Source organism: Somniosus microcephalus, chromosome 9 (genome assembly GCF_052327205.1).
Source record: "Somniosus microcephalus isolate GS21.2 chromosome 9, FLI_Smic_1.0, whole genome shotgun sequence".
Lineage (NCBI taxonomy): Eukaryota > Metazoa > Chordata > Chondrichthyes > Squaliformes > Somniosidae > Somniosus > Somniosus microcephalus.
The window spans coordinates 168,229,892-168,240,672 of NC_140995.1; positions in this window are offsets into that span (position 1 = coordinate 168,229,892).

Here is a 10,781-nt window from a genome sequence, read left to right on the forward strand (position 1 = left end):
TAAAAGCATCCATTGCCCGTTGAAAACAAGCAACACCATTAGTAACACCAAATGGTATTCGGCAAAACTGATACAGCTTTCCACCAGCCTCAAAGGCCGTATATGGTTGATCCTTCTTAACAATAGGAATCTGATGATAAGCACTCTTTAAGTCAATAGTGCTAAAAACTTTATACTGAGATACTTTATTGATAAGCTCATCAATCTTAGGCAAAGGGTACGCATCTAATTGAGTATACCTATTAATAGTTTGGGAATAGTCTATCACCATTCGTTTCTTGTGTCTCTCGTTAGTCGTGACAACTACCTGTGCTCGCCAAGGCGAACAACTAGGTTCAATGATTCCTTCCAATAAGAGACGTTGAACTTCAGAATTAATAAATTCTCTATCCTGACTACTATATCTTCTTGACTTGGTAGCAATTGGCTTACAATCCGACATCAAATTGGAAAAAAGTGATAATGGAGGAATAGATAAAGAGGTTAATCCACAAATAGATAAAGGTGGCTTAGTCCCTCCAAATGAAAGACTAAGAGACTCATGTAACTGAAGCACATCATGTCCAATCAAAATATCCGCACAGAGATTAGGCAAAACAGATAGGCGTATATCAGTATACGTATTACCCAGAAGAACCATTTTCACAAAGCAACAACCAGCTATTTGTGAAGTAAGGGTCGTCTGAGCCATACACACCTGATACGTAACAGGCGAAATTTTCAAATGCTTCTCCTTCGCAAACTGAAGACTTATAAAACTCTCAGTACTGCCCGTATCTATAAGGGCCTTCACTTCCAACCCATTAACTTGAGCCGTAACTATAGCTTTGTTTAGGCCATGAGCAAAAGCAGCAGAAATTGATGCAATAAACGCCCTATCTAAAGGCTGAATAGTCACAGAAGAGGTAGTGGAGGAAGACCCTCCCACACCAGGAGAAGGGAAGGTAATTGAACCTGATGATTTGCACACACGTGCATAATGACCTCTCTTGCCGCATTTACTACACACAGCCTCCCGAGCAGGACACTTCAGACGAGGGTGCCGGATATTCCCACAAAAATAACACTTCTGAATCCTAGAGGCAACGGCCGCCGAAGTAGAAACTGTTTCAAAATCTAGTAAACCACTCCCATTAAGTCCACATAATTCCTTTTCATCCAAAACTGCCGAAACCACAGTCGCAGGCCGATTATAAAGGGCATAAGAATCCGAACTTCTCTGAGCCACATCCAATGTAGAAGCTTGCTCAAAAGCACTTTTAAGATCCAGAGTCTTATTTTCTAACAACCGCTGACGAATTGATCTAGACAGTAATCCATTAATAAAAGCATCCCGTACCGATTCGTCCTTATATTCTTCAGCCGTCACAGCCTTATAATTACAGTCAACACGAAGGCACCGAAGTGCTTGTAAATAAGTATCCAAAGATTCTCCCACCTGCTGCCTACGGGCAGATAGAAGATGACGTGCAAATACCTCATTCTTTGGTTTAACAAAAATCTTTTCCAATGTAGAAATAGCCTCTTCATAAGTTTTACAGTGCAAAATATATTTATATACATCCGGGTCAATGTAGTTGATCAGCATATTCAGCTTATTTAGAGCCTCTTGATCCAACACGCCCAAAAAGTTTTTAAATGTACAATACCAATGTTTCCATTTATCATCCACTCCAGCAGAATTGGGGTCAGCCTTGAATCGTTCTGGTTGAAGATATCGCTCCATTCTAACATAAAGTTAATAAATTGAAATAAAGAATAGATTTGCCTTCCAAAGTTAGGCTTTATTAACTTTAAAATCAGCAGCATATCTTTCTACATCCAGTCCCAACTAAAGCTAGAAAAGGACTGAATTTAAGGTAGCCACAACACATCATGTGATCATCAACTACCAATGAGATTACAACACATATCCCAAGGCAGTTAACAAACAACGAATCACAATACTTTTACTAATCAAGGAATAATCACCACAATGTTCAAATAACAATTACATTTTTACATGTACATTCAATAACAAAAGTCCATTTATAGATTCAGTCTTTGGGGCGGCTTCCTGACCCTTTCAGGATAGCGCCTTTCCAGAGGTTCTTGTTCTTGGTGCAGAGGTGATTCTGACCCCTTTTCATCGGGTAGTTCATCGGGTTCCACTGCTACTGGGTCTGAAGTAGATGCTACCGGTATGTCGGGTTCATCCCCAGGTACTCGAGACATGGGGTTGGCGCATTCCTGTGATGCTAAGATCTGATCGACGTGGCGTCTCACGATGTTCTCCCCGACATCCACGGTGTACATTAATGGCCCCTGCCTTGTACATATCGTTCCGGGTTGCCACTTCTCTGTTCGATAGTCCCGGGCCAAGACTGGTTGCCCTACATTGAAGCTCCTTGTCGGCTTCTCGTTGATGTGCTGGAATTGTTTGTCCTCAACATTTCTTCGCACATTTGGTCTGAGCAAGTCCAGACGAGATGTCAACCTTCGGTTAAAGAACATCATGGCCGGGGTCTGGTTGGTAACTGCATGTGTCACATTTCGGTAGGCTAATAAGAAATTGTCCAGCTTATGCTGCAGTGGCATTTCCTCGTCGCACATGGCCTTTATTGCCTTCTTAAAGGTTTGTATGAACCTCTCAGCCAATCCATTGGTGGCTGGATGATACGGGACGGATGTGTAATGCCTTACCCCATTCCTTTTCATGAATTTTTGAACTCGTCGGACACAAACTGTGGTCCATTATCAGAGCAGATCTGCTCTGGCAAACCGTTTCTGGCAAATATGGTCCGTAGGACTGCAACCATTTTCTCTGTAGTGGTTGAAGACATCTTTATCATCTCAGGCCACTTTGAATGAGCATCCACTGCTATTAAGAACATTGAGTCCATGAATGGACCAGCGAAATCAATGTGCACCCATTGCCATGGAGAGGAGGGCCACTCCCATGGGTGTAGAGGGGCATGTGGTGGTGCATTTTGGACCTTCTGGCATCTTGAGCAGCTCTTCGTTAGGTCTTCGATTTGTTGATCGATTCCCGGCCACCACACATAAGCCCTAGCAAGGCTTTTCATTTTCACTCCCCCCAGATGATCTTCATGTAGCTCATTTAGCACTCTCTCCCTTAACTTGGGTGGAATCACCACTCTGGCTCCACACATCACTGTCCCCTGGCATACTGACAGCTGTTCTCTTCTGGATGAGAATGCTGGCAACAGTGAGTTGCCATGTGTTGGCCATCCCCTCACCGTCAATTCATATACCCGTGACAGCGTCGGATCATTGGGGGTCTCCTTCTCTATATCCGCGTTTGTTACTGGCAATCGTTCAATTATCGACGAATATAATATCTCGATAGGGTCCACTGCTGGTGCTTCCTCCACCGTAGGCAGTGGCAGGTGCGATAGCCCATCAGCGTTCCCATGCTGTTTCGTGCCTTTATATTCTATTTCATATTGATTCGCCCTTAGAAACAGGGACCATCTTTGTAACCGCTGTGCCGTCATTACTGGCACGCCCTTCTTAGGATTAAAGATGGAGACAAGTGGTTGGTGGTCAGTCAGCAAGGTGGACTTCTGCCCATGCAGATAGTGGTTGAATTTTTTTACTCCCCATACTAGGTTGAGGGCCTCCCTGTCAATCTGGGCATAGTTGCGCTCGGCTGAGGTTAGTGACCGAGACGCAAAGGCTACTGGCCTCTCCAACCCGTCTGGGAATTTGTGCGACAGCACCGCTCCAATGCCGTAGGGTGATGCATCACATGCCAAACGAATTGGTAGTGCTGACTTGAAATGGGCCAACACCTCTTTTGATGTGATCAATTCTTTACACTTCTGGAAAGCTCATCTACGTTCGTCATCCCACTTCCATAGTACCCCTGTTTGCAGTAGGGTGTTCAGCGGGTGTAATAGCGTAGACAAATTTGGTAAGAACTTGTGGTAATAGTTTACCAGCCCGAAGAACAACCTCAGTTGTGACACATTTTCCGGTGCTGGAGCCTTGACTACTGCCTCAATCTTGTCTGGGGACTTATGTAACCCCTCTTCATCGATGACGTGGCCGCAATACGAGATCTGTTTCTGGAAAAACTCGCACTTGTGGCGATTAGCTCGTAGCCCATATTCCTTTAATCTGGCGAGCACCTTCTCCAAGTTAGCGAGGTGATCACCGTCATTTTCGCCCGTGACCAAGATGTCGTCCAAATAACACTGGGCCCCTGGAATCCCTTGCAGGACCTGATCCATCGCCCTTTGCCAGATAGCCGGAGCCGAGGCTACTCCAAACACCAGCCGATTGTATTGATAGAGACCTTTATGGGTGTTGATTGTAAGGTAATGTTTCGAAGCTTCTTCTACCTCCATTTGCAAGTACGCCTGGGCTAGATCAATTTTGGTGAAGCATTTACCACCAGATAGCAAGGCGAAAATATCCTCAATTCGTGGAAGCGGATATTGCACCGTGTGAAGGACTGGGTTCACTGTCACCTTAAAAGCCCCACAGATGCAGACATTCTTTGGTTCCCCAGGCGTATTACTCAACGACCTCTTCATTACAGGGACGATGGGTGTAACCCACTCGCTCCAGTCCACTTTGGACAGTACTCCTGAACATTCCAACCCTTCCAGCTCTGCTTCAACCGCTGGTCTGATCGCATAAGGCACTGGTCTGGCCTTCAGAAACTTTGGGCTTGCATTTTCCTCTATTTTAATTGTTGCTGTTATTCCTTTTAGTGTTTCTAGTCCCTCCTGGAACACTTCTTTTGTGTCAGTTAGCATTTTTGACAGTCGTCCATGTGTGACGTCATCATCCTTTTTGGCCTCAATCTTCAGTGCCTGTATGGAATGCCAATCTAATTGTATCTTTCGGATCCATTAACGTCCTAGCAGTGGTGGTCCTCCATTTGGCAATACATATATATCCATTTTAGGTATTTCCTGACCTTTATATGTCACTTTCACCCTTATTTTCCCTTTGGGATAGACTTTTTGCCCCGTATACATCTTCAAGACAATCTCTGTAGCTTTCAAGGGTATGTGTGAAAATAGCCGCTTGTAGTCTCTTTGATTTATGACTGTTAGAGCTGACCCTGTGTCCAATTCCATTTCCACTTGGACTCCGTCTATCTTGAGTGTAACCCAGATAGTCTGGTGATCCTCCATTTCAGTTACATTATGTAGTTTCAGACAACCCAGCTCCTTGCTTCCGGAGTCTGTGTCACTTTTTTGTTCGTCTGAACCACTGTCCATCACCTGGTGTACCTTTTTGTACTTCTCCTGTGGAGATTTCTTACTGTTGGTTTTCTTCCCAGACCTGCAGACTCTTGCTATGTGTCCTGCTTTCCCACACTGTCTGCACACTTGGTCCTTGAACCAACAAACTTTCTGGTCATGTGTTGTTCTGTCGCAATGATAGCACTTCCCTGTTCCATAGGTCATTTCGTTGGTGCCATATTCTTGCGGTCTCCATTGTATCTCTGCAGCGCCCCTTGCGGCTGCTTCGTGTGATACTACCATACTGAAAGCCTTGTCCAGCATAAGGTCCTTTTCTGATAGAAGCCGTTTCTGGGTTCCTTCACTTTGTAGCTCACACACAAACTTGTCCCTTAACGTATCTGCTAGTCCCGCTCCAAACTGGCAGTATTTCGATAGCTTGCGCAGTTCCGTTAGGTACTCAGCATTGCCTTCGTCTTTGTGTTGGTTCCTTTTATGGAACTTAAATCATTCTGCTATCAGCAGCGGTGTGGGGTTTAAGTGGTCCTGTAGGATTTCTACTATGCTTTCAAAATTCTTGTTTACCGGCTTCTCTGGGGTTATTAGATTTCACAGTAATCCATAAGTTTTTGCACCCATGGAATTGAACAGAACCAGTGCTTTATTAGCATCTGGCACTTCATTCGCCCTGCAGTACACCTCAATACGTTCCACATATGTCGCCTAATCTTCGACTTCATTGTCGAATGTAGAGATGCTGCCACTCTTCGGCATCCTTGGTTGTGCGTTAACTATCACCAATGGCGCCTCCCGCGCTTCCCCTTCTTCTCCGCTGGCACAAAATGGCATCTCCCGCGCTTTCCTTCCTTCCCGCGCTCACCCGTCTTCTCCACTGCGGCTTCGCAAAATGGCGTCTCCCGCGCGCTTCCTTCTTCTCCGCGGCTCAATGGCGCCTCCCGCGCTCTCCCTGCTTCTCCGTGGCTCAATGGCGTCTCCTCTTGCTTCGCCCCACAGACCCTGATCAGCCCGTGATCCCTGGCTGTGCTCTGCGCGTTCTTCTCTTGATATTTGTCGACGCCGCTCAGTCTAGAACCCGGCAGTTTCTTACCCTCTCTCTCTCCGGTTTGCAGTATTTTCCCTCGACGCCGCTCGGTGATCAACCCCCGGCTGCGCCCTGCTCTCTTCACCCTCTTTCTTACCCCATCGACGCTGCTTGGCTCTCTCTCTCTGCCGTCGGTCGGCTCCAGCCGCCGCTGCTCGGGAAGGGTCTGCTCTGGACCTGTCGTTGGTCTCTTACTGCTCGTTGTGGCTGGGGAACCAAGCCCGGCCCACCACAGCCTCCCCAGCAAAGTTGGATCTCTGCCTGACTGCTGGGTGGTTGCTCACGGTCGACGCCCGTGTTCCTGAACTCGACTATTTTTTTTTTTATGTTGCAGGTAGAGTCGCATCGACACTCGTCGCCACTGTTAGATCCATGGTTCAGTGGATAAATAATCACACGGATGCTGTACATTAACAAATAACAGGTCTTTACTGGAGGACGGTAATCTCTAGACTGGGGTACAGAGGCATGCGCACAGCTTATATACCGGTGTGGTCACTGCCGGTACTACAGTATACAGGAGCTGTAAAAAGTAGTTCTGACTTAAAGGCACATGCACTACAGGTAGGTTTTAAGAAGCGTCTTAAACAAGGAGAGAGAGGTGGAGAGGTGGAGAGGTTTAGGGAGGAAATTCCAGAGCTTAAGGCATAGATGGCTGAAGGCACAGCCGCCAATGGAGGGGCAAAGGAAATAGGGGCTGCACAACAGGCCAGATTTGGAGGAACGCAGAATTCTTAGAGGGTTGCAGGGCTGGAAGAGGTTACAGAAATAGGAAGGGGTGAGGCCATAGAGGCATTTGAACATGATGAGAATTTTAAAATCAAGGTGTTGCTGGACTGGGAGCCAATGTAGGTCAGTGAGCATATAGGTACTGGGTGAATAGAGTAAATGTTGATGCCATTAGCATACATATGGGAGCTAACCCCATGTTTACAGATGATATCACACAGGGGCAGAATATAGATGAGGAAGAGTTGGAGTGTGAAGATGGAGGCTTAGGCCATGTAAAAGATGTAGGGGAAGGACCAAAGAAGTTAGAGGAGAACTACTGGCTACATTGGGAACAGGTATGACATGATAAAAAAAGAACACAGTTAATTCATGGAGCCTTCTCTTCCTATTATTTGCCTGATTCTTGACTGGATGTGGTAAGGGTACAGAGATTTGCTCTGATCCATTGGCTGTGGGACTGCTTACCTCTGTGCATAACCTGCTGTTTTTGGTGCTTAACATGCAGATAGCCGTGTGTTGTAGCTTCACCAGATTGGTGCCTTATACTACGGTAGGTCTAGTGCAGCTCCTGCAACATTCTTATACACTCAGGATTGATCCACCGGCTTGATAGAAATGGTGGAAGGAGGAATGTGTAGGGTCATGAGGTCACAGGTTGCGGCTGCTACTGATGCCCTACAGTGCATTACAGATGCCCAGTTTTGGACTCCAGATCTGTCCTTAGTCTGTTCCAATTAGCACAGCAGTAGTGCCACAGTGCATGACGGAGGATGCTGTCACTGTGAAGGCGAGATTTTGTCTTCATGAGAATTGTGTGGTAGTCACTCTTACCATGCTATCATCAACAGACATAGAGGGGTCGATTTTGTTGAACCTGTCGGGAAGAAGGCGGGACTTCCCCTTTCAGGATTCTGGCCCGCCTACTTCGACGTCCGGCCAATCCGCACGACTTTCCCTTGATTGACCTTGTTAAGCCCGCCCAGTGGGCTCAGCAGGCCAATTAAGGGCCACCCGGCAACAGGTGACGTCACAGACTACAATTTCATCTGTCAAGATTTCTGACAGATGAAATATCAGTGTCTTACAGCTGTTTGAAGCTGTCAAACACTGACAGTCTGATTTCTAAGCTGAGTCCTTCTACGCAGACTCAGTTAGGAATCTCAGCAGCACTAAAAGCTGCAGGCTGTCACTTTTGACAGAACGCAGCCATTCAGCTTTAAGTTCCAGCTGACTGATACGCTCCCGACACCTAATGTTGAGCTTCCGTGGAACAATGCAAGAGCCCAAGTACAGTGAGGTCTGAGTGGGAATGGAGTGGTGAATTAAAATGACAGGCGACCGGAAGCTCGGGGGACCCCCTTACGGAATAAACGGAGGTGTTCCGCAAAGCAGTCACCCAATCTGCGTTTGGTCTCCCCAATGTAGAGGAGACCGCATCGTGAGCAGCGAATACAGTATACTAGATTGCAAGAAGTACAAGTAAATCACTGTTTCACCTGGAAGGGGTGTTTGGGGCCCTGGACAGTGGGAAGGGGGGAGGTTTAAGGGCAGGTGTTACATCTCCTGCGCTTGCACGGGAAGGTGCCAGGCGAAGGGGAAGGGGTGCTGGGGGTGATAGAGGAGTGGACTAGGGTGTCTCGGAGGGAGCAGTCCCTATGGAATGCTGAAAGGGGAGGGGAAGATGCGTTTGGTGGTGGGATCACTTTGGAGGTGGCGGAAATGGCGGAGGATGATCCGTTGAATGTGGAGGCTGGTGGGGTGAAAGGTGAGGACAAGGGGAACCCTATCATGGTTCTGGGAGGGAGGGACAGGGGTGAGGGCAGAAGTGCGGGAGATCGAACGGAAATGGTCGAGGGCTGTGTCAACCACAGTAGAGGGGAATCCTTGGTTGAGGAAAAAGGAAGACATGTCGGAAGCACTGGTGTGGAAGGTGGCATCGTTGGAGCAGATGCGGCGGAGACGGAGAAACTGGGAGAATGGAATAGAGTCCTTACAGGAGGCGGGGTGAGAGGAAGTGTAGTCCAGGTAGCTGTGGGAGTCAGTGGGCTTGTAGTGAATATTGGTCAATAACCTATCCCCAGAGATGGAGACGGAGAAGTCGAGGAAGGGAAGGGAAGAGTCAGAGATGGACCATGTGGAGGTGAGGGAAGGGTGGAAATTGGAGGCAAAGTGAATGAAATTGTCTAGTTCAGGGCGAGAACAGGAAATGGCACCGATACAGTCATCAATGTATCAGAAAAAGAGGTGAGGGAGGGGACCTGAGTAGGACTGGAACAAACAGTGTTCCACATATCCCACGAAAAGGCAGGCATAGCTAGGACCCATGCGGGTACCCATAGCAACACCTTTGATTTGGAGGAAATGAGTGGACTTAAAGGAGAAGTTGTTCAATGTGAGAACAAGTTCAGCCAGGCGGAGGAGGGTAGTGGTGGATGGGGACTGGTCGGGCCACTGTTCAAGGAAGAAGCGGAGCGCCCTCAGGCCATCCTGGTGGGGGATGGAGGGGTAGAGGGATTGTACGTCCATGGTGAAAAGGAAGCGGTTGGGGCCAGGAAACTGGAAACTGTTAAAGTGGCGGAGGGCGTCCAAAGAGTCGCGGATGTAGGTGGGAAGATACTGGACAAGGGGAGAAAAGATAGAGTCGAGATAGGAAGAGACAAGTTCTGTGGAGCAAGAACAAGCTGAAACGATGGGTCTACCAGGGCAGTCCTGTTTGTGGATCTTGGGAAGGAGGTAGAATCGGGCTGTGCGGGGTTGGGGAACTATGAGGTTGGTGGCCGCGGGGGGAAGATCTCCAGAGGAGATGAGGTCAGTGACAGTCTTGGAAACGGTGGTTTGATGTTCGGTAGTGGGGTCATGGTCCAGGTGGAGGTAGGAGGTGGTGTCGGAGAGCTGGCGTTCAGCTTCCGCTAGGTAGAGGTCAGTTCGCCAAACAACAACAGCACCACCCTTGTCAGCAGGTTTAATGACAATGTCAGGGTTGGATCTGAATTTCACACCTAATCTAGAGCTGTCTTTTGTCTCCATTAGTCCTATCACCATCTCATCTCATTTTGAATACCTCTTAATGTCTCTTCTCTTTTGTTCTCTCTCAGCCCGGCCTCTTAATCTATTTCATTCCCTGTGCCTCTTTAGTCTTGATAAAGGGTTTTGACCCGAAACGTCGACTCTAATTTCTCTCCATGGATGTTGCCTGGCCTGCTGAGTTTTTCCAGCATTTTCTGTTGTTATTTCGGATTTCCAGCATCGTACATATATCTGTGACAGATGGGTTGTTGAGGACAAGGTTAAGCAGGGTGTTCATTTGTGGTGGCTCCTTCGCTACCAGACACAGGCCCACTCTGGCCATTATGTCTTTCAGAACTCAGTCCGTGTTAGACATTGAAGTCACTTACCCAGTGTACATTTTGTGCCCTTGCTATTTTTCATTGCTGCCTCCAAATGCCATTCACCAGCGAGGAACGCTGATTCATCAGTTTAGTTCCAGTATTACCAATTCAATTGTTGCCAGAGCAGCTCTAGCAATGGTTTCTCTTCCCACTCTGCACCATCACCTCAGGAGTGACTCAAGCATCTGTCCTTGGCCCCCTCCTCTTCCTCATCTACCTACAGCCCCTTGGCGACATCATCCACAGACATGGGGTCAGATTTTATGTGTACGCTGATGACACCCAGCTCTAGTCCCCTAGCACCTCTCTTAATCCCTCCACTGCCTCTGCACTATCAGATTGTTTGCCCAACTTATA